The 27,673-nt window shown below is 39.0% G+C and overlaps 1 long non-coding RNA gene across 1 annotated transcript in view; it reads left to right on the plus strand.

Annotated features, from left to right (window-relative positions):
• The window catches only part of LOC131826030 (uncharacterized), a 66,215-nt gene that overhangs the window by 31,092 nt on the left and 7,450 nt on the right, over positions 1-27,673 (plus strand). The window contains exons 7-9 of the long non-coding RNA XR_009351399.1: positions 10,772-10,888; positions 21,162-21,220; positions 25,096-25,149. This is a non-coding gene — a long non-coding RNA (uncharacterized LOC131826030). The remainder of the gene's footprint in view (positions 1-10,771; positions 10,889-21,161; positions 21,221-25,095; positions 25,150-27,673) is intronic.

Consider the following 27,673-nt stretch of genomic DNA (forward strand, 5'->3'; position numbering starts at 1 on the left):
AGATTACAGACAGAAAAAGAGATGGAGAGTGAGAGAGGTTTTATGACAGCTTACCAAAAAGATGCTAAGTAATTGACTTAGAAAGCTTGGAAATAGAGGAGATGAAGGGACAAGACCACCTAATTCTGTCCCTTTTTTGTTTGTGTGTTTGTTTTAAACTGATAGGGCTTTATGTGTTCTGACCATGACAGTGTTGTTTTGATGCTTAAACGTGGTACTGTCTGTGATGGGGTAGTCAATACATGAACAAGCTGAAAATGGTCAGCAAGAAAGCCACAGGCTGCCTCAGAAAGAGAGTGTGGTCCTGTTTTTTGTTTTTTTTTTTTTTTAATTTATTTTCAGCGTAACAATATTCATTGTTTTTGCACCACACCCAGTGCTCCATGCAATCCGTGCCCTCCCTAATATCCACCACCTGGTTCCCCCAACCTCCCACCCCCCGCCCCTTCAAACCCCTCATATTGTTTTTCAGAGTCTATAGTCTCTCATGGTTCACCTCCCCTTCCAATTTCCCTCAACTCCCTTCTCCTAACTCCCCATGTCCTCCATGCTATTTGTTATGCTCCACAAATAAGTCAAACCATATGATAATTGACTCTCTCTGCTTGACTTATTTCACTCAGCATAATCTCTTCCAGTCCTGTCCATGTTGCTACAAAAGTTGGGTATTCACCCTTTCTGACGGAGGCATAATACTCCATAGTGTATATGGACCACATCTTCCTTTTCCATTCATCTGTTGAAGGGCATCTTGGTTCTTTCCACAGTTTGGCGACCGTGGCCATTGTTGCTATATACATTGGGGTACAGATGGCCCTGCTTTTCACTACATATGTATCTTTGTGATAAATACCCAGTAGTGCAATTGCAGGGTCATGGGGAAGCTCTATTTTTAATTTCTTGAGGAATCTCCACACTGTTCTCCAAAGTGGCTGCACCAACTTGCATTCCCACCAACAGTGTAAGAGGGTTCCCCTTTCTCCACATCCGCTCCAACACATGTTGTTTCCTGTCCTGCTAATTTTGGACATTCTAACTGGTGTAAGGTGGTATCTCAATGTGGTTTTAATTTGAATCTCCCTGATGGCTAGTGATGATGAACATTTTTTCATGTGTCTGATAGTCATTTGTATGTCTTCATTGGAGAAGTGTCTGTTCATATCTTCTGCCCATTTTTTTATATGGCTGTCTGTTTTGTGTGTGTTGAGTTTGAGGAGTTCTTTATAGATCCTGGATATCAACCTTTTGTCTGTACTGTTATTTGCAAATATCTTCTCCCATTCCGTGGGTTGCCTCTTTGTTTTGTCGACAGTTTCCTTTGCTGTGCAGAAGCTTTTGATCTTGATGAAGTACCAAAAGTTCATTTTCGCTTTTGTTTCCTTTGCCTTTGGAGATATATCTTGAAAGAAGTTGCTGTGGCTGATATTGAAGAGATAACTGCCTATGTTCTCCTCTAGGATTCTGATGGATTCCTGTCTCACGTTGAGGTCTTTTATCCATTTTGAGTTTATCTTTGTGTACAGTGTAAGAGAATGGTCGAGTTTCATTCTTCTACATATAGCTGTCCAGTTTTCCCAGCACCATTTATTGAAGACTTTTTTCTACTGTATATTTTTTCCTGTTTTGTCGAAGATTATTTGACCATAGAATTGAGGGTCCATATCTGGGCTCTCTACTCTGTTCCACTCGTCTATGTGTCTGTTTTTATGCCAGTACCATGCTGTCTTGGTGATCACAGCTCTGTAGTAAAGCTTGAAATCAGGTAACGTGATGCCCCAGTTTTATTTTTGTTTTTCAACATTTCCTTAGCGATTTGGGGTCTCCTCTGATTCCATACAAATTTTTGGATTATTTGTCCAGCTCTTTGAAAAATACCAGTGGAATTTTGATCGGAATGGCATTAAAATATAGATTGCTCTAGGCAGTATATACATTTTAACAATGTTTATTCTTCCGATCCAAGAGCATGGAATGGTCTTCCATCTTTTTATGTCTTCTTCAATTTCTTTCATGAGTGTTCTGTAGTTCCTCGAGTACAGATCCTTTACCTTTTTGGTTAGGTTTATTCCCAGGCATCTTATGGTTCTTGGTGCTATAGTAAATGGAATCGATTCTCTAATTTCCCTTTCTGTAAGAAAGCCACTGATTTCTGTACATTGACTTTGTATCCTGTCATGTTGCTGAATTGTTGTATGAGTTCTAGTAGTTTGGGGTGGAGTTTTTTGGGTTTTCCATATAAAGAATCATGTAATCCACGAGGAGAGAGAGTTTGACTTCTTCATTGCCAATTTGGATACCTTTTATTTCTCTTTGTTGTCTGATTGCTGTTGCTAGGACTTCTAATACTATGTTGAAAAAGAGTGGTGAGAGTGGGCATCCTTGTCGTGTTCCTGATCTCAACAAGAAGGCTACAAGCTTTTTCCCATTGAGGATGATATTTGCTGTGGGTCTTTCATAGATAGGTTGTATGAAGTTCAGGAATGTTTCCTCTATCTCTATACTTTGAAGTGTTTTAATCAGGAACGGATGCTGGATTTTGTCAAATGCTTTTTCTGCATCAATTGAGAAGACCATGTGGCTCTTCTCTCTTCTCTTATTAATTTGTTCTATCACATTGATTGATTTGCGAATGTTGAACCATCCTTGTTGCCCAGGGATGAATCCCACCTGGTCATGGTGGATAATATTTTTAATGTGCTGTTGGATCCTGTTTGCTAGGATCTTGTTGAGAATCTTAGCATCCATATTAATCAGTGGTATTGGTCTGAAATTCTCCTTTTTGGTAGGGTCTTTGCCTGGTTTGGGGATCAGGGTAATACTGGCTTCATAGAAAGAGTCTGAAAATTTTCCTTCTGCTTCAATTTTTTGAAACAGCTTCAGGAGAATAGGTGTTACATCTTCTTTGAAAGTTTGGTAGAATTTTCCAGGGAATCCATCAGGTTCTGGGCTCTTGTTTTTTGGGAAATTTTTGATCACTGTTTCAATCTTGGTACTAGATATCGGTCTATTCAGGTTGTCAATTTCTTCCTGGTTCAATTTTGGGAGTTTATAGTTTTTCAGGAATGCATCCATTTCATCTAGGTTGCTTATCTTATTAGCATATAACTGTTGATAATAACTTCTGATGATTGTTTCTACTTCCTTGGTGTTAGCTGTGATCTCTCCCTTTTCATTCATAATTTTATTAATTTGGGCTTTCTCTCTTTTCTCTTGGATTAGTGTGACCAATGGTTTATCGATCCTATTGATTCTTTCTAAAAACCAGCTTCTAGTTTCATTGATAAGTTCTACTGTATTTCTGGTTTCTACCTCATTGATCTCAGCTCTAATCTTGATTATTTCCCTTCTTATGTGTGGAATTGGTTTGATTTGTTGTTGATTCTCCAGTTCTTTAAGGTGTTGAGACAGCTTGTGTGTTCTGGATTTTTCTTTTTTTTTGAGCTAGGCTTGGATGGCTATGTATTTCCCCCTTAGGACCGCCTTTGCTGTATCCCATAGGTTTTGGACCGAAGTGTCTTCATTCTCATTGGTTTCCGTGAATTGTTTCAGTTCTTCTTTGATCTCCTGGTTGATCTAAGCATTCTTAAGCAAGGTGGTCTTTAGCTTCCAGGTGTAGGAGTTCCTTCCGAACTTTTCCTATTGATTAAGCTCCAGTTTCAAAGCATTGTGATCTGAGAATATGCAGGGAATAATCTCGGTCTTTTGGTATCAGTTGAGTCCTGATTTGTGACCCAGTATGTGGTCTATTCTTGAGAAGGTTCCATGTGCACTTGAGAAGAATGAGTATTCTGTTGTTTTAGGGTGGAATGTTCTGTATATATCTATGAGGTCCATCTGGTCCAATGTGTCATTCAATGCTCTTGTTTCTTTATTGATTTTCTGCTTCAATGATCTGTCTATTTCTGCAAGAGGTGTGTTAAGATCTCCTACTATTAATGTATTCATACCAATATGACTCTTTATCTTGATTAACAGTTTTCTTATGTAATTGGCTGCTCCCATATTGGGGGCATAGATATTTACAATAGTTAGATCATCTTGGTGGATAGTCCCTTTAAGAATTATGTAGTGTCCTTCTGTATCTCTGACTATAGCCTTTAGTTTAAAATCTAATCTGTCTGATATGAGAATCGCTACCCTGGCCTTCTTTTGAGGCCCATTGGCATGAAAGATGCTTCTCCATCCCTTCACTTTCAGTCTGGGTGTATCTTTAGATTCAAAAAGGGTCTCTTGTAGACAACATATGGATGGGTCCTGTTGTTTTATCCATTCTGCAACCCTGTGTTATTTTATGGGCACATTTAGCCATTCACATTGAGAGTGTTTATTCATAGATACGTTTTTATTGACATCGTGTTACCTTTGAAGTCTTTCTGTAGTCTCTTGTTCATTTGTTTGTTTGTTTTTGCAGTACAGAAAATAACACAGAGTTGTTGATGTATGCACAGTGAGACAGAACTTTCTGCTCATGCTAAAAATCAGGGCTATTCACATCATGTTCCCACCACTACACCACAGGGACAGATTGATATCACCCTCAGCTACAGACATCTGCAGTGGGCCCCTTTGTAGTGTGTCTCTAGGAACACAACAGGTGTTCCCAAGTTTTGGCATTACAGGGAGCTGTGCTGTCACCATTAGAAAGCAACAGTAAGAACTTTAAAAATAAGCCTGAGAAAAACAAACAGTTGTAGGTAAACAGACTGGGAATACTTATCAATCAAGCATTCAGTCCCACAGTGAGGAAATGTCTGTTCCTATGCAGGTTGGGCTAAACTCTGATCATCATAGGGCCGTGAGAGGACCAGGGACTGATGCAGTATCCAAGTGGCCAAAAAGGTACAGCTACTGGACAGGATCCCATCAGAGAGACAGGGCTCATGCCAACCCCACTCTGTCCTGCAGGGACTCTCAACTTGGAGTAGGGGGTAAGTGGCAGAACCTCCAAGAAAGCTTTGTTAAATAAAATCTGTCCATCCCAGCAGATTTGAATGAACTTATCCCCCAGATATCCCTTCTTTTCCCCCTTCTTTCCTTATTTCAATCACTGAAAATTGCTACTTGGGCACATGGTGGTGTCTGAGAAGTGTGAGAACTAGAGAACAGTGTTTGTAGGGGAAGTAGCAACTTATATATACCTTTGTAGAGATCTGCATTTAGTTCGTTTTTTTCTATAGTCTGGATTCCATCATTGTCAGGGAATTCTCAAATTCTATCCATTATGAAGTTCGTAACTAAGTAACAGAGTTCAGTTTCTTGCCTCTAGTGTGGGCAAACCAGGTAAGCAGCTTCTGCTCTGGGACATACACACCTGAGCCAGGCTAACCCTCTTCGAGGTGCTCTATGCTTTACAAAAACGCCTTTGTAAACCACAGAATGCTCTTCAAATATAAGTGGAAATGATTTCTGCCCTACCCCAACAGCCTTCTACACTCAATAAGTCACTGCATTCACAGTGGTCTCTTTATGAAATTCCCTTTTTCCCCATTTATGAGCCAGTAACTCGATATAGCTTTTTGGTGCCTTCTTTGTCTGTAGGTAAATAGCCTAGGGTGAATTTGCAAGAGCCCCTCTCTCCATAGAATGTTCACCTACCTGTGAGTACTGGAGGCAGCTTTCCAATCTTTGACTTCCGAACCTCATAGCAATTCTGTAGAGGAGGTGGGATAATACCCATTTTACAGTTGAAGAAACAGAGCCTCAGGGAGGCCAAATGATCTGTGCATGGGCTTTAAACGGAGGCCATCTGACCCCAGCATGCCCTTTACCCATGAGGCTATCAGTGAGGTCAGGGATGAGGTCTGTCTTGCTCACTGCTGCAACTCTAGAACTTAGTGTGTGAACAGCGCTCTGGGATGTCTGCTTGATGAATGAATGAGTGAATGAACAAATGATTGCATGGGGATTAGTTGCAATATTCAATTGCCCAGGGCCTCGCATGGCTTCTGGCATGCAGTTATGCTATGTGGATATTTGCTGCCAGCATTAGAGAGGGAATGCATGAGCGTGTGCCCCTGTGAGGCTCAAACACGGTGCAGGAGGTTACATGCTCCTTACCTGGGTTCATCTCTGGGTTCTGGGATAAGGACATTTCTTTGGGTCCCGGTCAACTCTTTCTGACAGCTCTAGTGGAAGCCTCGCCCTTGGGGCTCTCGGCACATGCAGGGGGCTGCAGGAACACACACCCGTCAGGAGCGCCCTTCCTCTACAGAAAGCAGACTTGGAATGTCAACTGAACATCCATATATGGGCATCGCCTATCCCACAGGCCCACAATAAAAAGTCCCCTCTGCCCGGCCTCTCTGAGAAGCAGCATCTCAGCCCTCTAGGGCCTTCCTCCTGGGTCTTATTTATTGTAGGCCTGTTTCAGAACACTCACAAATCCCAGGGAGGCCTCGCTGCTCTGCTCTGGGCCTTCAGAAGACTGTTGATACTTGATCTCCTGTCCTAATTAATCAGCTGCTCTGTGCACTTGAAATGTCATCCTGCTCACATCCGTGTTGTTGGAATGTTCTCCTTGCCATGACTTTGCCACTTCCAGGCTGGAGCAATGGAAAGGAGATGCACTCTGTTTTTGTCCTGTCCTTCCTGTCTCTGGAATAAGCATATTTTGTCCTGTCCTTCCTGTCTCTGGGAACAGCCCCTGCATTCTACCTATAACCACTGTGTAGGGCTAGGTCAGATTTTCCCACCTTCTGGCCAGTTGATGACTCAGTTTCTCTGATGTACAATGAGGAGAACCTTAAGACCTGCTCTGCTTGCCAAGTGAGATGTCAGTTCAGGCTCGAATTGTTCCAGCTTCTAAGATGTATTGTAAAAGTAGCTTCTTGTTGCAATAAGTTTTTCTTGTCATTTCCCATTTTCTCCTCAAAGCATAATATACATTCATTAGAAAAAAAAAACAAAAAACCAAAAAAAAACCCAAAAAACCAAAAAAAGCAAAAAAATTGACACTAACGAAAGGTCAATATACAATAATCACCCACAGCCTAAATCCAAACTCTTGAATAAGTCACTGCCCAAAAGCCCTTTGCTCATTCTTTGTTTCTCCTTGAGGGGAGGGAGCAGGAGGCAGTTAGCACTACGCACTCTGACCACATGCTGTTCCTGTTAGCCCCTTCATGCACCAGCTCTCACTCAACCCTTAGACCATCATCGGTGACAACACAGCAATTTGTCGTGTAGCTCAGAAACCTTGTCCAAGTTCATGCTTTCATCATGTGTGTGTAAAAGAGTCACTTCAGAGATGCAGCTCTTCTCTCTACCTCCTCCCTCCTTCCAGAAAGAGTCAATAGAAAACACTCAGTGGCCCATCAACATGAATGGCATCAGTCTTTGTGCCCAAGAGATCTTAGACACAAAACTACCACATGAGGCTTTGAAGCAGCATTAAGTTATATGTTTGATCATGTTGCCCCAAAGTAGGAGTTTCTGTACATTCTCAAAGGAGAAGATGCTAAGAGTTTGTGCCTATGTGTGAGCTCACAAGTTAGTGGAATAGTTACTGAGCACAGAGTGTGCATTTAATCCTTTCAGTAACCTTCCCAGATAGCTTTCCTTTTTCTTGACATTTTGATTTTTTATTTTTATCATCAAAAATTTCAAATATATATAAACCTAGAAATAATAAAATACACATTCATATTTCCTTTATCTGGATTAGCAGTAATGATCAATTTTCCACTTTTACTTTCTTTTTTTTCCCCTGCCAAATTTTATAAAAGATTATTTTAGAGAGAGAGAGAGAGAGAATGTGTGTATGTGCACATGCACGAGTTGAGGGAGGGGCAGAGGGCAACAGTCCCTGAGCAGATTCCCTGCTGAGTGTGGAGCTCCACTCTGGGCTCAAACCCATGACCCTGAGATCATGACCTGAGCCAGAACCAAGAGTCAGTCACTCAACTATCTGAGCCATCCAGATACCGCTCCCAGCCTAATTATTTTAAAGACAGAAATAATGGCATATCAATCCAACATATTCTAGTATGTATCTCCAAGACACAAGGAATTTTCCTATATAATTATAATATCACTATGACACAGAAGATAAGGTTCTCTGTATTAACATGAGGAAGCCAGCTCAGAGATGTGTGGAGCTCCAGACAAGCAGACTAAGCTTGGAGTCTGGAAGGATGACTCGCTTTTCTCCCACCATGTTGTGTGCTGAGTTAAAGAACTGACATTTTGGAAGGTGAATTCTCTAAATTTCCTAAAGTTAAGGGACTGGAGATGGTGTTTGGAGAGATGGTGAGCCAACTGCAGCCGTGAGGTAGCACCTGCATTTGGGACCTTCCATTTTTTATCCCGTTTCATATACATCAGTGCCACTCAAAGTGCAGAGAACGTTCATGCTCCTTTAACCATTGAAATCTAGGGATCATAGCTGGGCATGATCCATTTCAACCTTGAAATTCTTAAGAATCCTGTTTGTCTTCTGAAAAATAGGAACTCTGGGGGTGCCTGGGTGGCTCAGTTGGTTGAGCGTCTGACTCTTGATTTCAGCTCAGATCCTCATCTTGAGCTCGTGGGATTGAGCTCCATGTTGGGCTCTGCACTCAGTGGGGAGTCTGCTTGACCCTCTCACTCTGTTCTTCCCCCACACTTGCTGTCTCTTCTCTCAAATAAATAAATAATTAAATAAAATCTTAAAATAAAAAAAGGAATTCTATTTTAGAGTATCCCTAAGTGTCTTCATATGTATGCATGAATTTATTTGTTCTTTCATGCAACAAATACCTTTTGAAAACTCAATATAACCATGAACTGGGAACAGCTGAGACCTAAGAGTTGGGATATTTTTTATCCTCAGTTTCCCACCCACTTTTCTAGTGAAAGTAGCACTCGATAGGAGGTGCCATGGTGATCCCATGGTTTCCTGTGTTCCCTTTTGTCTTTGGCACATTTTGCTTTGCATGAGCACTCAGGTTTGAGAGGCCCTTAAGGCAGGAGATGTCCAAGGGCATTGATTGGTGTGGCTGTCCAGTGAGACACATTGCTTGTGAGTTGGCTGCTGGCCATTCACAGTCTCATTTGCTGAGAATCAGATTTGCTAGGTGTCCACTGCACACCTACTGTATGCTGAACTTTGGTAGTCCTCTGAAACAGATGTGTAGAAAAACTATAGTGTAATGTTATGGGGATCATTGGTGTTAATGCCCACTAGTCCTACATTCTAGAAGAATCTGTTATTATTCATTCATTCAACATATATTTATTGTGTACCTTCGTTTTAGGTGCTGGAGATTATGATTGAGACAGACAGAATCCCTATCCATAGAAAGCTTACCTTCTAACATGGGATCCTAATTCTTTCCTTAAAACTTATGTTTGTCCTGTGCCTTATAGTTTCAAAATATTTTTTCATATATGTCTAATTTTGATACAGCATTCCATGGAGTAGGCAAAATAAGTCTTTTTTATTTCAATTTTATAAGATAGAAAATTAAAGTGGGACGAAATTAAGGGCTTGTGGATAAAGCAACAGATCAGGAATTTCAAAGTTGTGCTCTTTGGTCCATATGTCATACCTTGGTCCATATGAAGTAATAAGGCTGTGTATAGCATTACACAGAGCCCTAGGAATGGAAATATGAAGGCTCCTCCAAGGACAGACTAGTCTTTACTCCTGTTCTGAGGTCTAGTCTTTTCATAAAGCCAAAGAAGAACATTTAAATTTCTTCCTCTCTTCTTCCCTCCACTCACTCCTTCCCCATCTTTTTCTTATCAGTGAACAGTACCATAATTCACCCACTTGACTAAGCCAACATTCTAGGTTGGTTCTCTCTTTATGGTACTGACCCCCCAGATTTTCTCAGCTCTCCAGAATATATTCTATGTTCTCTCCATCTCCACCATGAGCTACATAGTCTGATGACCACCTTCTCCTTTCTAGACCTCTGTAATACCTTCAACAAGATGTCCTGTTCTTGTCTTAGTCTGGAGTTTTTCTCTCCAAAGAGCAGACTAAGTGAACTTTAAAAAACCTTACGTCATGATGCTTCCTTGTTTAATAACCACTGATGGTCTCAATTCCTCCTAGAACAAAATCTTGCCTCTTTCCCTGGACTATAAGGTACTGAATAATCTGGTTTCTTCCTTCCTCACATTCATCTCTGGTCAACCTCTCATCATCCTACAATGCCAGCTGCACTTGTTCATGCCAGCCATACTGGTGTTCCTTCTCTTCCATGAGAACCCCAAGTTGATTTACACTGTAGAGTTTTTGTTCTTTCTTTTGATTCTCACATGAACAGGCCACTCGAATCAGATTAAGTGTTCTAATATTTAATCTGGCTCTCAGATTAAATGTCACTTCCTTGGAAAGGACTTCTTTGACTTTCTCCCAACATTCTTTCAGGCCACCTTATCTTAATCTTCTATGTTATACTAATCTTGATCAGTTATTGCTTCTTGTTTATTTGCTTGTCTACCTATTGCCTGTATTCTTCAGTAGAGAGTAAGCCCCAATAGAAGAATCTTTCCCATCTTTATTTCTATACTCTCAATGCCCCAAACATTGGCTGGCACATAGTAAATGTTTAATAAATATTTTTTTGATTGAAGGAATTGAAGAAGTCAGGGCTGTTGCTTTCCAACTTTGAATAAACTTTATCAATTCTTTGCTCCATGGTTATAGACTATGACCAGGTAAGAGCCCATGTGTATAAATCTTTTGGCCTGATAAAAGAGCAAGGCTGGGAGGGCCAAGTGCTGATTCTCTAAGTAACTTATTGAATCCAGTGATTGTTCTCTTACAAACCTTGTCTTTCAGAGGCTCTTAGGTGGTGAATATTCCATGAGGCCCACTTCAGGCTCAGTGTTTCCCAATCTGCTCTCTTTCAACCATGCATAACCCTGTGATGTGAAATATCACCACTTTATGATACAGGTAAGAAAATGAGGCCAGAGAGATGAGTTAACTTGGTCAAAGCTATCCGTCCATGGAGAGCCAGAGCTGCCATCCAAACTCAGGGCTCTTTGGCTGCTGAGTCATCATCTTCCCTCTCCATATCTCTGGAAGCCAGGGCAAGACTTGAGAGCAGGGATTTTTCAAGATTTAAGAAAGAAATATGCAGGTGAATGGAGCAGTCATGACATATCTGAGAGGTTGATGTTCAGATTCTTGGTGAGTGGAGGACCAGTCTGAGACAACTCTCTGTTCAAATGTTGTTTTCTTTTAAAAAGTGCAATTTCACTATGAGGTTTGGAAGGGCCTTCCTCAGAAAGAGAGCCCAATTACAGGGGCGCCACATTCAAAATTCAAGAATGCCTGATTTGTGCTTTTTTAAACAGTAAAAAGGGCTCTGAAACATATTAAATTTTTATGAGGTGTGTTGCTGACTAAAATTTTTTTGAGCAAATAATCATACAAAAAGAGTAGACCACATACTTAAAATTAAAACCTCCAAATAAGAAAAATATTTATTAAATAAACTTACACCAAGCCACAGTGGCCTTTTGCATGGGCTTTCTCCTTGAAATATTAGGCCATTTCAATTCTTGGAATAATCTTAATCAATAGATCGATGGGTCATTATTTGAGAATGTTTTGGTCTGTGAGGTATGACCTGTCATACAGAGAATCCTGGGCTAAGAGCGAGAAGGCCTGATGAGTTAGTCTCATCACTAACTGTGTGGTTTTAGGAAGTCACAAGGCTCTTTGGGATACAGTGTCACCACCTTTAAAACAGAGATAGTGGTATATCCCCTCGTTGCCTCTTAAGGTGATTGTGAAAATCAAAGGACTAGTGGTTGTGAAAGCACTTTGAGGTGTAATAGGAGCATGAAACATTTATGATATTAACAATACTAGTTATTCCACCAATGTTAACAAGTAGACTTATTTGCAATGGCCAAGAGAAAGAGACTTTCATCCTAGAACTCTTTTCTTTTGTCCTTTCCGTGTACCTCATTCCTGAGAAATTTTTATTTTAAAAATTTATTTATGAGAGAGAGAGAGAAAGAGCAAGCAGGGGGAGGGGCAGAAGGAGAGAGAGAATCCTGAAGCAGACTCCCGGCTGAATGCCCCAGGGGGTGTTGAAGCAGACACGGGGCTCTATCCCAGGATCCTGAGATCATGGCTTGAGCTGAAATCAAGAATTCACCACTTAACTGACTGAGCCACCCAGGTGCCCTTTTCACCATCCCTGAGAACTTTAAGTCTTTCACCCTGGAATAATCATATTTGTAATTTTGCTACACATATTATGTAATCCCTTGGGCCTACCTATTCACGAGATTTAAAAAAAATTCTTCTTACCTTCAGTTCCTTTCTCTTCCAGGCCATCCTGTTATCTTCATGTCAGTCACCAGAGCAAAAATATTCCATGACACTCCACTGACCATCAAGAACAATTCTCTGACTATAGGAACATCCAATTTGGCTTAGCTTTCCATTCAGTCTAACTTGGCTTCAGCTAGATGAACATCTTCTTTATCTGCTGAATAGTTATTATATTTCCCCACTTTCTATTCTTTGCATTTGCTGCCCCTCCTCCTGGCAATGCTCTTCCCTCTCCCAAATGTCTGGCTCAGGATGCAAAACACCCTGAGGCTGCGTCTTTGATATACAGGAATACCCCCTCATCCACAGGGGATGTGTTCCAAGACTTCCTGTGGATGCCTGATACTATGGATAGTACTGAACCCTGTATATACCATGTTTTTTCCTATACATACATAGCTATGATAAAGTTTAATTTATAAGCAGGCACAGTAGCAGATTAATAACAAAAATAAAATACAGCATTTGTAACAATATACTATAATAAAAGTTGTGTGAATGTGGTTTCTCTCTCCCTCTCAAGATATCTTATTGTCCTATACTCACCCTTCTTCTGGTGATGAGGTGAGACGATGAAAGGTCCACAGGATGAGATGAGGGAGGTGAATGATGTAGGCATTGTGATGTAGCGTTAAGCTACTATTGACCTTCTGCCCATTTTGTCTGGAGGAGGATCATCTGCCTTTGGGTCACAGTTGGCCATTAGTTAACAAACTATAGAAAGTGATACCAAGGATAAGCAGGGGACCACTGCAGTTCTTTCAGTTCTTTCATACTCTTGTCACCTCTGACCTGATGCATTTTCTCAGTTGGAGCTCATTTATTTAGTCCATTGAGAGGCTGGGCAATCAGACTCTTCCTCAATATTTTCCCAAATTTATCATTTATGGTGGTGTCTTTCAAGCATTTGACACAACTTGCAGTAAGAAATATATTTTAAACGGAGGCCCAACATACACACACAAGCATGTGTGTGCATGCAAAATAAACATTTCAAAAAACAATAATTATCCTTGTCTACGTAAATGCCCTCTCATGTTTTATTCTATTCTGGTCTCTCATTTAAAAAATCTAGTTACTGGGGCACCTGGATGGTTTAGTCAGTTTAAGTGTCTGCCTTGGGCTCAGGTCATGATCTCAAGGTCCTGGGATTGAGCCCCATGTTGGGGTTGGGGGGATGGGGAGGTGCGTAGCTGCTCAGCAGGGAACTTGCTTTTCCATCTCCCTTTGGGCTCCTTCTCTCTCTCTCTCTCTCTCTCGCAAATAAGTAAATAAAATCTTTAAAAAATGTTAAAAAAATAAAAAATCTAGTTGCAACTTAATATGTTGATTTCACATTCTGCTAATAAATCCCAGCCTGTAGTTTGAAGAATACTGGTTTATAGATATTAATGTTATGTACAGAATCCTTTGGGGACTGGCTTTTGCTATTTGAGCTAAACTTTCAGAACTAAAACAAAGTTTTGATACTGCACTTTTAAGCCTTGGCATCTGGAAAGACCATTTTCTATGTTATAAATTAATTTAAAAAATTGTTTAGGATCTTTGTTCACCATTGATCACCTCTGTGCTATTAGATGCCACTTATTCAGAAAAGTGAAGTCTCAGTTACATTGCCAGAATTTCATCTTGTCACATACTCATCATTGGTGTTGGAATTTGATGAGGTTCATCAAATAAAATATTTCTTCTCTGAGCAAACTGTAAACAGACTGAGAAATGGAAGCAAAAATCAGGAAAGATATCTGCATACCATCTTCATTTCTCATAGAGTGGTTGAGAACACAGCTGGGTGTGCCAGCCAAATGAGCTTGCTAACGTGACTGCTCTGAATGAAACTTACTCTCTTAGGCATGGGCAGCACAGGCAACCCCCAGCCTTGACTGTTCCCCCCACCAGGTTCTTGCACCAGTAAAATCTGATATATATGTGTGTGTAGATATATATATCAGATTTATATATATTATATTATATATAATTACATACTTATTATATATAATATATAATACTTATATGTTATATATAAATAGATATTTAAATATTATATATATATATATATATATATATATATATATTATTTATTTATTTGACAGACAGCAAGAGAGGGAACACAAGCAGAGGGAGTGGCAGAGGGAGAAGCAGATGTCCCACAGGGCAGGGAGCCCTATGTGGAGCTCCATCCCAGGACCCTGGTATCATGACCTGAGCTGAAGGCAGCCACTTAATGGCAGAACCACCCAGGCACCCCCCAAATCCATGATTTTTTATTGTCCGAATTAACCAACCCAAGAGTTCTTCTACCACTGGGCTTCCTTTGTGTGAGATGATAAAAATATTTTTCATTTAAGCAAGTAGAATTGAGGTTTTCTGTTACTTGTAGCCCAAAATATCATAATAGGACATATTTACTTAAGTCTGAGAAGCCAGCGTGGGCAACTTTTGGGTATTACTTATGTTTTCTTGAATGGGAAATAAAGGGACATTTTTCCTGATTAACCCAGTATAATGTATGCCTGCCTTTATGAGTTCTGAGTGATTTACTCACTGCCTTATTTAAAAATATATATATTTATAATTAGGGGCCACAGCGGAGAGAAGGTAATCTCCCTTGATCTTTGGACAAGAATTCCCCTAAAACCACTATGAGGATAATTGTCTTAGAAAATACCTTCTACTGAAGGGCATCTTGGCTCTTTCCATAGTTTGGCTATTGTGAACACTGCTGCTATGAACACTGGGATACATATAGCCCTTCTTTTCATTATATCTGTATCTTTGGGGTAAATACCCAGTAGTACAATTGCTGGTTCATAGAAAAATTAGTCAAGCAGAGAACTAATTATCAAATGGTTTCACTTACTGTGGAACATAAGGAAAAACACAGAGGACATTAGGAAAAGGAAAGGAAAGGTGAATTAGGGGAAATCAGAGGGGGAGATGAACCATGAGAGACTGTGGACTCCGAGAAAAAAAACTGAGGGTTTTAGAGGTGGGGGGGTGGGGTGATGAGTGAACCTGGTTGTGGGTATTAAGGAGGGCACGTATTGCATGGAGCACTAGGTGTTGTACATAAATAATGATTCTTGGAACACTACATCAAAAACTAATGATGTATTTAATGGTGACTAACATAACACAATTAAAAAAAGAAAAGAAAATACCTTCTTTTGACTCTCACCGCCTATATTAGAGTTTCACAACTTCCTTTTCTCTTCATGGACAAATTTCAAAAGAGTTTTCTTCTTTTGCTTTCTTCATCTGTTTATCTCTTTTACTTTTCAACTCATTTATCAAGTGAGTATCATCAGTAGTTTTCTGATTTTGAGGCTCTTTCAAAGTCTCATGTTGTTTAACTTCTCCCTGCCTTTAGGTACAATTATCAGTCCCTTCATTGTCATCTCTGGTTTCTGCTCCACCATGCCAACCTGCTCTTCCATTTACCTCTTGGGATTCCTTCTCATATTCTTTTATGGTTCCTTGTTTCCTGCTGGATGTTAATTGTTGGTGATCCCTTGTCCTTTCTTATCCCATTTAATCCATTCTTCCTTGGTAATCACCTCTAATTCCTGAAATTCTATAGGCTGATGACTCTTAAGTCCATATCTATGAACAAGATCTCAATAAATTTTTATTAAATCAAGAGAATAAATGAAATAATCTCTTCTAAGTCAAGAATCACACATTAAGGGGCCTGGATTTTCACTTTGTTGTCTCATAGGAACTTAAACACAACATGTCTCAACATTTTTTCCTTTCCATCTCTCTCCTGCTCTTATGCCCATACTCCCTGGCTTAGTCAGTTAATTTGTATACAGCTAGGATTTATCCTGAACTCTTCCCCTCACCTTTCATTTACTCCTTTACCACCCTCTGTCAAATTTTAGCTCTTAAATATCAACCAAGTTTTCTCCCTCTTACCAGATCAGTTGCCACTCTCCTACTTCAGAGTCTTATCATCTCTTGCCTTGAATATATCAATGACTTCTCAACTGAGCTCCAATACTGTCCCTTTGATTTTCCTACAGTCAAGGTATTAATTTGCACATAGTATTATGTCAATATAGTATAAGTTCTTATTTTATTTTATTTATTTTATTTTTATTTTTTTAAAGATTTTTTAAAAATTTATTTATTTGTTAGAGAGAGAGAGAGCGCACAGGCAGACAGAGTGGTAGGCAGAGGCAGAGGGAGAAGCAGGCTCCCTGCCGAGCAAGGAGCCTGATGTGGGACTCCATCTCATGATGCTGGGATCATGACCTGAGCCAAAGGCAGTCACCCAACCAACTGAGCCACCCAGGCTTCCCAATATAGTATAAGTTCTATACATAGAATAAAAGTACTCTTAATATGAATCTAGAAAGTTTCTTTTTAGTCTATTCATAGGAAGTTAAAATGTTTTTACTGTAAAAAGAATCTTCTTTTATTATATCTTATCATATATATATATATATATATAGATAGATAGATAGATATGGAAAACTATTTTAAAATACATATTTGTAGGGGCACCTGGATGGCTCAGTGGGTTAAAGCCTCTGCCTTCATCTCAGGTCAAGATCTCAGCACCCTGGAGTTGAGCCCCACATCGGGCTCTCTGCTTGGCAGGGAGCCTGCTTCCTCCTCTCTCTCTCTGGCTATCTCTCTGCCTACTTGTGATCTCTGTAAGATAAATAAATAAAAATATAAACTCAACACACACAAAACAGACAACCATAAAAAATGGGCAGAAGATATGAACAGACACTTCTCCAATGAAGACATACAAATGGCTATCAAACACATGAAAAAATACTCATCATGACTAGCCATCAGGGAGATTCAAATTAAAACCACATTGAGATACCACCTTACACCATTTATAATGGCCAAAATTAATAAGGCAGGAAACAACATGTGTTGGAGAGGATGTGGAGAAAGGGGAACCCTCTTACACTGTTGGTGGGAATGCAAGTTGGTGCAGCCTCTTTGGAAAACAGTGTGAAGATTCCTCAAGAAATTAAAAATAGAGCTTCCCTATCCTTGCAATTGCACTACTGGGTATTTACCCCAAAGATACAGATGTAGTGAAAAGCAGGGCCATCTGTACCCCAATGTTTATAGCAACAATGGCCACAGTTGCCAAACTGTGGAAAGAACCAAGATGCCCTTCAACAGATGAATGGATAAGGAAGATGTGGTCCATATACACTATGGAGTATTATGCCTCTGTCAGAAAGGGTGAATACCCAACTTTTGTAGCAACATGGACAGGACTGGAAGAGATTATGCTGAGTGAAATAAGTCAAGCAGAGAGAGTCAATTATCATATGGTTTGACTTATTTGTGGAGCATAACAAATAGCATGGAGGACAAGGGGAGATGGAGAGGAGAAGGGAGTTGAGGGAAATTGGAAGGAGAGGTGAACCATGAGAGACTATGGACTCTGAAAAACAATCTGAGGGTTTTGAAGGGGTGAGGGGTGGGAGGTTGGGGGAACCAGGTGGGGGGTATTGGAGAGGGCACAGATTACATGGAGCACTGGGTGTGGTGCAAAAATAATGAATACTGTTACGCTGAAAATAAATTAAAAAAAATTAAAAAAAAATTGGGGCACCTGGGTGGCTCAGTGGGTTAAAGCCTCTGTATTTGGCTCAGGTCATGATCCCAGGGTCCTGGGATCAAGCCCCACACCGGGGCTATCTGCTCAGCAGGGAGCCTGCTTCCCTTCCTCTCTCTCTGCCTGCCTCTCTGCCTACTTGTGATCTCTCTGTCAAATAAATAAATAAAATCTTAAAAAAAAATTTAAAAAAAATTAAAAAAAATACATATTTGTAGCCACATTACTGAACTATCTTATTAGCTCAAAAGTTTTTCATTCATTTTTTACAATTTTTATTTTTGAAAGAACATCTTTTTGAAGTGTAGTTGATGTACAATGTTTTATTAATTCAGATGTATCGCATAGTGATTTGACAATTTTATACATTACTCAGTGCTCACCTGGTAAATAGTCTCCATCTGCCACCACACAACATTATTACAATATTATTAACTATATTCCCTATGCTATACTTTCTATCTTCATGACTTAATTATAACTGAAAGTTTATATCTTTAAAAAAATATATTTATTTATTTATTTTAAAGAGAAAATGAGAGAGAGAGAGCGCAAGGGGAGGTGGGGGTAGAGGGAGAGGGAGAGAAAATCTCTAGCAGATACCCCCCCCCCCCCCCCCCCCCCCCCCCGAGCATGAAGTCCAATTCAGGGCTCATCCTTAGGACGTGAGCTGAAATCAAGAGTCAGATGCTTGATGAACTGAGCCACCCAACTGTGCCGGAAGTTTATACCTTTTAATTCCGTTTGCCTATTTTGCCCATTCCTGACCCCATTCAATATTTTTTGTGTATGTTTTCTAAGTGTATAACGATATACTTTCCAAATAAATAAAGCTTTTCACTTATAAGACACTTATAAAGCATACAAGACCTGTCTAAGTCTTTTTTCTTTATTTTGTCTTACTGTATTATCCAGAAATTATGCAAGTGTGGTGACCAGAGAACAAGCTGACAGGGTCCTTGCAGTTGTAGGGCCAGGACAGAGACCAGCCCTACCCATGATGGTTCAGCTCTAAAACACTGCAATAACCTCAGCTTGCAGAAGCAAGCAAACCACATAGTAGGGAGAGGGCCTAGAAAAGGAGATTTGCTCTTAAGCTAATTGCTTTGCCACAATGTAGTGTAATAGGGCGAAAACTTATTTACAGGTAGTTTGTTATGTTGATTGTTCTATTTAATTGTAATTGCAATGATTAAGGTGACTCCCCTGTGATTGTATTGTGCTTGAATCATATAAAAGAGCTGTAAACCAATAAGCAGCATTGGCTGCCACCTTTGACCTACCTTCAGGATCCAATCCTTTGTGTCTCTTTTCTTTCTCATTCCACCCCAAAACTCAGGTTTCTCAGTTCAGTAAAGGCTGGTTCTTTGGAATACAAGAATAGTAAGTAATGTACAGGGCACCTTGCTTTTTTTGTCTTATCTTTGACTTTCATACAAATTTATCTCATATGCTACACTTAAGGATCCTTCTGTCAATTAATTTCAAGATCAATATCCTTTGTCATGTTAAAAAATAGTCTTCACTTTTACTAAAATTCAAAATAAACAAGAACAGATTTTGAATTTTTTATAGCTTAAAAATTTGTTAAAATGAATACAGACTTGTATTCTGTAATTCATTGATGTGATAAGTTATATTAATAACATCCTATTAGGAATAATGTGTGGATCTCAATAATATTATGGCAGTGAGTCTGAGGAACTAGGGATACCTGAGTCCTATCTCAAGTTCCTGTTACTCCTCCTAATGAAGTTCCTGAAGAGGAAATATGCACAAGGAATAACTACAAATAAGATCATATTCTAATTTAAAGAACTCTAGAAAGCAAGGCTGGGCCACATTAGAACACCAATGTTTCTTAAGCTAGGTAGGATTCAGACAAAAGTAGGCAAAGACAACTATTTCTTCTATTTCAGTATACCTAAACTCAACCCAAGTCTCAGATCTTTACACTCTGGTTCTTTGAAAAAAAAAATTAAATAAAATAGAGAGGATGGGTAGTCTTGGAGAAAATCCCAAGTTAGCTCACAACATAAGCTACATGGATAGAAAGGAATAAGATAGAAGTCAAATATGAAAGATTCCCTAATATTAAGACAGCTTTACTTTCAGTGACTCAGTTGGTTATGAATCTGCCATGGGCTCAGGTCATGATCCCAGGGTCCTGGTATTGAGTCCCACATCAGGCTCCCTGCTCTGGGAGGGAGCCTGCTTCTCCAGCTGCCTGCCACTCCCCCTGCTTGTGCTTACTCTCTCTCTCTGTCAAATAAATAAATAAAAATCTTAAAAAAAGAGAAAAAGACTGACTTACTTTCTAGAATAAACCCATTAACAAATCCTTTGGTTCTCCCAAAATACATCCACGGTCTGATATAGTCTTACCACCTCCACTTCTATTCCATGGTCCTGACCACCATGAACTTCTGGATTATAAAAACAGCCTCCAAAGTTTTCAGAATTTGCTTGTCCCAAAAATACATTCTCCGTGTTTGAGAGTGATTCTTTTAAATTAAAACATAAAGCAGAATATACCACTTTTCTCTTTAAAACTCTCTCATGGCTCCTATCTCACTTGCAGCAAAACCCAGAAGTCCTTCCAGTGGTTTACAAGTCCCTGCCTAAGCTGGCCCCTGCTGCCATTACTTCTCTGATTTCTCCTCCTACTGTTCTCTCCTGGAACTCCACAGCCAAATCAAGTCTCTTGATGTGCCTCAAATCCTTCAGGCACACTTTACCACCAATCATTCTTGTCCCATCCTTGGGGAGTTTCCTCACATGAATGTGCTGATCAGTACTTGAGATACTAAGGGTGGACCTTTTGAAGATCCCCAGACTTTTCTCTCTGAATGGCTCTGTCCTGTCGCTGGTACACTTTCCTAAAAAGTCTAGCTTCCTTGGTCTCCCCAGACTCTCAGTTCCATCTTCTCAAATCAGGAAATACGCTGGGCTTGGTCTGTGCTGCTCCTCCCTACACTCCAGCCCGGAAAATTTCTCTAGGCAGCATGCTTGCTTTGTTTGTTTCTTGCCCCTGCCTATCATTCACTTGATATCTGATGACTTGGAAACAATTGTTTTATATGTTTGATCCAGATTTAACAGTTGTTTTAAATGGAAGGGTAAATTTTGTTACTGTTATTCGATCTTGGCATGAAACAGAACCTCTTAGCTCTGCTTAATTCCCTTTCCTACCTTAGTCTTCCTTCATGGCACTTAGTAACATCTGACACAGTCTTTATGTTATTTATTTATTTATTCATTGTCTGTTTTTCTCCCCATTAGGATAATGCTACAAGAGATCTTTCACTGATGTATCTTTGAGCTTGAGGAGCTAGCACATTGTAAGTACTCAACAGTTATTTATTAAACAAATGAATGCAAAAAGTGGCAGCATCAGGAAGAATTTTGCAGGACCATCAGGCTGTGGTTCTACTTCTACAAGAAATCCTCAATGTCAGCAGGGCCTGTGTGGGCTGGACACTCTATTAGTTGCTAGAGTTTATCACCTCCTCAGTCAACACCCCTCTTTGTGGAACACTTTCTCATTCCTCTTGCCCTTTACCTTAATGGGCTTTGTTTACACAACACTCCTTAACTGGATCACAAGACTGAGAAGCATGGGTGGAGGGTTTTAAGTTTTTAAAATATAATCATTTTACAACCAAGCATGTATATGTTTCTTCTCTACCCAAGCACTAAGCAGCTGCTACTTAATCCTCATCTCTTTCTTTTTATAAAACATGAATGTTAAAGGTCTTTTTAGCTCATAAGGGTGGAAGTTCAGGTGGGAATGAATCCAAGGGAAACTTTGGACTCCCTCAGCAAGGGTGGGTCAGCTAAAAAACAGCGCCTTTTCCCACAGACTTCCCCTTGTCACAGCTCCGTGCAAGGATTTCCCATCTGTCAGCCAGTCTGTTCAGCAGTTACTCACTTTAGGAACCTAAGTTAAGTGTGTGCATGTGTAAACATGTGTGTGTGTTCCCTGGAATGTATAGAAGTCTGGGAGACATTTTTCTCGATTTTAATTTCTATCTGGGTTTCATTTGGTCTGAGAGCTTTTGCATAGAGTCTTTTTCCTCTCATGTCTTACTGGCTCCTTGCCAATGTTTAGGTCTCAGTTCAAATAGTTTTTATTTTTTTTTTTAAGAGAGAACTATTCTTCCTAAACCAATTGATGAAGGTTTCTTTAGTTAACATTATCCCATTTAATCTCTTCATTGAAATTACAGCATTTTGTAATCATCCAGTTATTTTAAAAATTACTTTACTTGATCATAGCTAGTTTCTTTCTCTGATGTGACATCTGCAGGGAGAAGAACTTTGCCGGTCTTGTTCACTTCCTTTTACCCTGTGCCTTACATAGTACCTGACACATAGTAGGTATTTAGAAAATAAGTATTGAGTGAATGAATGAATGAATTCATTAGGAGAACAAGGGAAAAGAATACTAATGAGAGTGCAGAATTTACATGGAATTTCATATTTATATAGGGCTAGGGTGGGAGTTGGAGGGATAAAAAGGAGATTTAGGGCCATATTAAGAGGGCATTGTATACCCTGCCATGATAACAATTGGACTTTATCCTGAAGGTGATGTGGATCTATGGAAGGGCTTAAGCAAGGGAAGACAAGGTCATGTTTATATTTTTAAATGATCAATCTAGTTCTGGGGTGGTGAAAGGTTAGAATAAAACATGCTGTAAATTGGCCAATTTGGTTACTACTGGAATAATCTGGAGGAGAGATGATAAAATCCCTAAGTAAGGAATATTTGCAAGACTTGAGGTCTGACAAAAAAAAAAAAAAAATTGATTGAAAGTGGGAAATAAGGAAACTGGAATGTAAAGGAACAGAAACAGAACAGCTGGAAATGAAAGTGGGCCAAACAGAGCAAAGAAACATTGATATAAAATGAATCTGGATTGGACCTCAGTGAAAATGATGGAAAAACAAAACAAAACAAACAAACAAACAACAACAACAACAAAAACCTTTGAAGACCCTTTCCCCCATAAAAACAATAAGAACAGGGGCACCTGGGTGGCTCAGTGGGTTAAGCCGCTGCCTTCACTCAGGTCATGATCTCGGGGTCCTGGGATCGAGTCCCATGTCGGGCTCTCTGCTCAGCAGGGAGCCTGCTTCTCTCTCTCTCTGCCTGCCTCTCTGTCTACTTGTGATCTCTCTGTCAAATAAATAAATAAATAAATCTTTAAAAAAAAAAAAAAACCAATAAGAACATCAGCAAAATTGCCAGAATTAACTCTCTCAAAATTGTGGAGATTAACCAAAGGCTCAAAGCAATCTGTGGAGTATCATTTATTCAAGAAAAAATAGCTAAATCTTCATATGAAAAGTTGGTATGAACAGTGGAGTTTTAATTCTCCCCATTCTCATCACTTTATTTCAAGCTCTATGGTAACCTTGAACCAACAGCCTGTAATCCAGTGAAAACTAGCAGTCTGCCATCCACTAGAGGGAGCAGAGCAGGGTTGGAACTCTTTGAAAGCCCTATTTTCAGAGAATTGTTATTATTTGATCCACCATATGGATTTCTGGAAGAGCCCATTTTCAGTACTGTTCTTATTTAACTGATTCAGAGCTCACCTAGTGTGAAAAATCTTTCCCTTGGGGGCACCTGTTGAATACCATGAAGGACAATTGCTTAAGATCATGGCTGCTCAAGATAGTGGATAACAATTGGGCCAAATAATAGGCTACCCAGAATTCTTAAAAGGAAAAGCTCAAAGATGATAGTTCCACTCATAGCCTTGAAGAGCTTTAACATATTCTTGAGAATCTAGAAACCTATGTATATGCTTTGGCCTCTGTGAATGCTCAGAAAAGACCTGAGAATGCTTTCAGTTCTCATTTGTGACTGACTTTGAGGCTCTTCTCAAGAACTAAAGGCTAAAGCAGAACTGTTAAAGACCTTAAATCCCTAATTGAGTGTTGATGGAATGGTCAGTATGCACACAGAACACTTTTACAAAGACTGTAAGACTTACTGACTCCAGGAATTTAAGGAAATCTCTGCTTATTATTAGTTGACTACTAAGCTAACAAAGCAGAGATAACAGTATTGACACATAACAAAGAATGCAGAACTTACTGAATTATTTCAGTAAAGTCACTAAACCATCAAGAACAATAACAATAAACAGCAGCAACAACAAACCCTGGTTGGAGAGTGGGGAAAATATTTTATTTCCAGAATTACCATATAGTTTTAAATGTTCAGCTTTGGCAAAAATTTATGAGATATGCAAAGAAAGAAGGAAGTATGACCTTTACACAGGAATAAACAAAGTCACTAGAAACTGAGGAAGTGTAGATGTTAGACTTACAAGACAAAGGCTTTAAATAAACCATTTTAAATGTGTTCAAAGAGCTAAGGAAAGCATGCCTAAAGAACTAAAAGACAGTGTAATAATGATGTCTCACTCAATGCATAATATCAATAAAGAGATAAAAATTATAAAAAAGAACCAGATAGAAATTCTGGAGTTGAAAAATGTAATAACTGAAATGAAGAATTCACTGTAGGCTACCAACATGTGAGTAGGCAAGCAGAAAAAAAAAACTAGCAAGCCTGAATGTAAGTAATTGAAATTATTTTGTCTGAGGAAAAGAGAAAAACAGAATGAAGAAAAATGAACAGAGCTCGAGAGACCTGTGGGACATCATCAAGAATACCAACATACATAATAATAGGAATCTGCAAAGGTGGGGGTGGGTGGGGGATGGGCAACAGGAAAAGAGAGCTAGAAAATGTATTTGAAGAAATAATGGTTGAAAACTTCCAATATAATGAACAACTATGTGTAACAAGCTTACTGAACTCCAAAGAGGCTAAATTTGAAGAGATACATACCTTTATACATTACCATCAAAGAGATTCTTTTTTTTTTTTTTAAAGATTTTATTTATTTATTTGATAGACAGAGATCACAAGTAGGCCGAGAGGCAGGCAGAGAGAGAGAGGAGGAAGCAGGTTCCCTGCTGAGCAGAGAGCCTGATGCGGGACTCGATCCCAGGACCCTGAGATCATGACCTGAGCCGAAGGCAGTGGCTTAACCCACTGAGCCACCCAGGCGCCCCACCATCAAAGAGATTCTTAAAAGCAGCAAGAGAGCAGTGATCACTCATGTACTAAGGACCCTTAATAAGTCATGTACTAAGGACCCTTAATTAAGATTAACTGTTGATTTTCCATCAGAAATCATGGAGTCCAGAAGGCAGTGGAATACCATATTCAAGGTGCTGAAAGAAGGTAATATCAACCAAGAATTCTTTATTTCACACAGCTATACTTCAAAAGGTGAAATTTAAACATTCCAAGATAAACACAAAACTTGAGAAAAATTTTTACTAGCCTTTAAAAATACTAAAAGGATCAATCAGGCTAAAATAAATGAAAGGACACCTGGAGTAACTTGAATCTGCACAAGAAAACAGAAAATCAGTAAGGTAACTACATAGGTAAATAGAAAATAGTATAAATGTATTTTTTGTTTGTAACTTTTTCCCCTCTTGCCTGACTTAAAAGAAAGCTGCATATAGCAATAATTACAAATTTGTATTGGTGGACATACAATGTAAGAAGATATAATTTGTATGAAATAACAACACAAAGGAGCAGAGTTTTATTCACTATTGAAATTAAGTTGGTATTAATCTGTGCTATGTTGGTATAAATTAAAATATATATTGTAATTCCCTGACAACCACTAAGAAAATGGATGAAAAAAATAGTGAAAGAAACAAGAAAATTAAAAATAACTCTTTAATACAAATAAATGTTGTGATTTAAGGGTAGAAAAAGAAAAAAAAATCAAACATACAGAAAACAAATAGCAAAATAGCAGACACAAATCCTACCTTATAAGTAATTACACTAAATACAGATGTATTAAACACTCCAATTAAAAGGCAGAGATGAGCAGAATAGATTTTTAAAAATCATCCAACCATATGCTGTCTACAAAAGACACATTTACAAACTATAGAAAGACCTCAGATGTCCATCGACAGATGAATGGATAAATAAAAAGATGTAGTGTATATATACAATGGAATATTACTTAGTCATTAAAAAAGATGAAATCATACCATTTGTAGTGATGTGGATGGAACTGGAGGGTATTATTTAAGTGAAATAAGTCAGTCAGAGAAAAGCAATTATCATATGGTTTTACTCATATGTGGAATTTAAGAAACAAAACAGGACCATAGGAGAAGAGAGGGGAAAATAAAATAAGACAAAAATCAGAGAGGGAGACAAACAATAAGAGACTCAACTATAGAGAACAAACTGAGGGTTGCTGGAGTGTAGTGGGTGAGGGAGTGGGGTAACTGGGTGATGAGTATTAAGGAGGGCACATGATGTAATGAGCACGGGGTATTATATGCAATTGATGAATAACTGAACTCTACATCTGAAACTAGTGATATACTGTATGTTAATTAATTGAATTTAAATAAAATAAAATAAAAAGAGACACATTTAAATTCAACAAACAGGTTGAAAGTAAAATAATTGAGAAATTCATATCGTGCAAATAGTAACCAAAAGTGAGCTGAGTGGCTCTACTCTCTACTAGTGCTGGATAAAATAACTAAAGTAAAACAAAAACACAAAAAACTGTTACAGGAGACAAACGAAGGTATTTTATATTGGTGAAATGATCAACTTACCAAAAAGATACAACTATAAACACATAATTAAAGTAAACCTAACTTTAGAGCTCCACACAAGCCTCACTTTGGATAATAAATGGAACAGCTAGGAAGCAGATAACAAGGAAACGGAAGGTTTCACCAACACTAAGTCAACTAGACCTAAAAAATATCTACAGAACATTTTACCCAAAAACAGAATAAAAATAAAATTCAAGTATGGAATTGGGTAGAAGAAGTATAAAGAGTATAAAGAGGTAGGATTGGGAATAATAAGAGAATGCAGACTACAAACCAGGGTGAGCTTAATTAAGGGCATATGAAAAAGACAAAGTGGATTTACATGTTGTGTCCCAAACCTTAGAGACACTCAGCTGAGATTTCTGACATGAATTTTTTTCATCATTACCTAACTCCTACTCAGTCACTCAAAGTCATGATCTCTATTTCCCCTTCACAGGTAAACCTTAGGTTTAATACATTGTACTGTCATCTCTGGACTTGCCAAGAGATGAGCTGGCCAAAGTGCTGAGACTTTGGAAGACGGATGAAAAAATTGTTGAGAGATAGCAGAGATGAAAGAAGGTGATAGGCCATAGCAGAGATATATGAGACTATATGACACTTGACAGTCCAGGAAGAGTGCCTTGGCAGAAATGCGGCTTCTATTTAAACATAGTTTCTTGCACTTCAACACAGGAGTACAACACTGTCCATTACTGTAGGTTCCTGGTGCAATGATTAAATGCTCTACTTTGGCTGGAGCACCAATGGAGCTAATCCTGCCACTTAATGTGTGTAATACTGCATAGCTCAACCAGTTTAAACCTTAGCATCTTTATTTGCAAGGTGGTAATGACAATAGTATTTTTCTCGTAGGGCCATTATGAGACTCAAATGAAATAATGTTAAGTCTTTAGCTCAGTGCTATCTGAGTCCTGAACTTGGTAGATTAAGTATTTTTCAAAGGGTCCAAATCTCATTAGCCTGGAGTCCACAATGCTGTCCAGGGAAATATCACTCTTTGAATTTAGGTAATTTATTTTCTGGAAAGTTATTGCACCAGATCAATCTATATTAAAAAAGAAATCCCAACAGCTCCCCACAGCCTTACTCTC

This window comes from Mustela lutreola, chromosome 1 (assembly GCF_030435805.1).
Source record: "Mustela lutreola isolate mMusLut2 chromosome 1, mMusLut2.pri, whole genome shotgun sequence".
Taxonomy (NCBI): Eukaryota; Metazoa; Chordata; class Mammalia; order Carnivora; family Mustelidae; genus Mustela; species Mustela lutreola.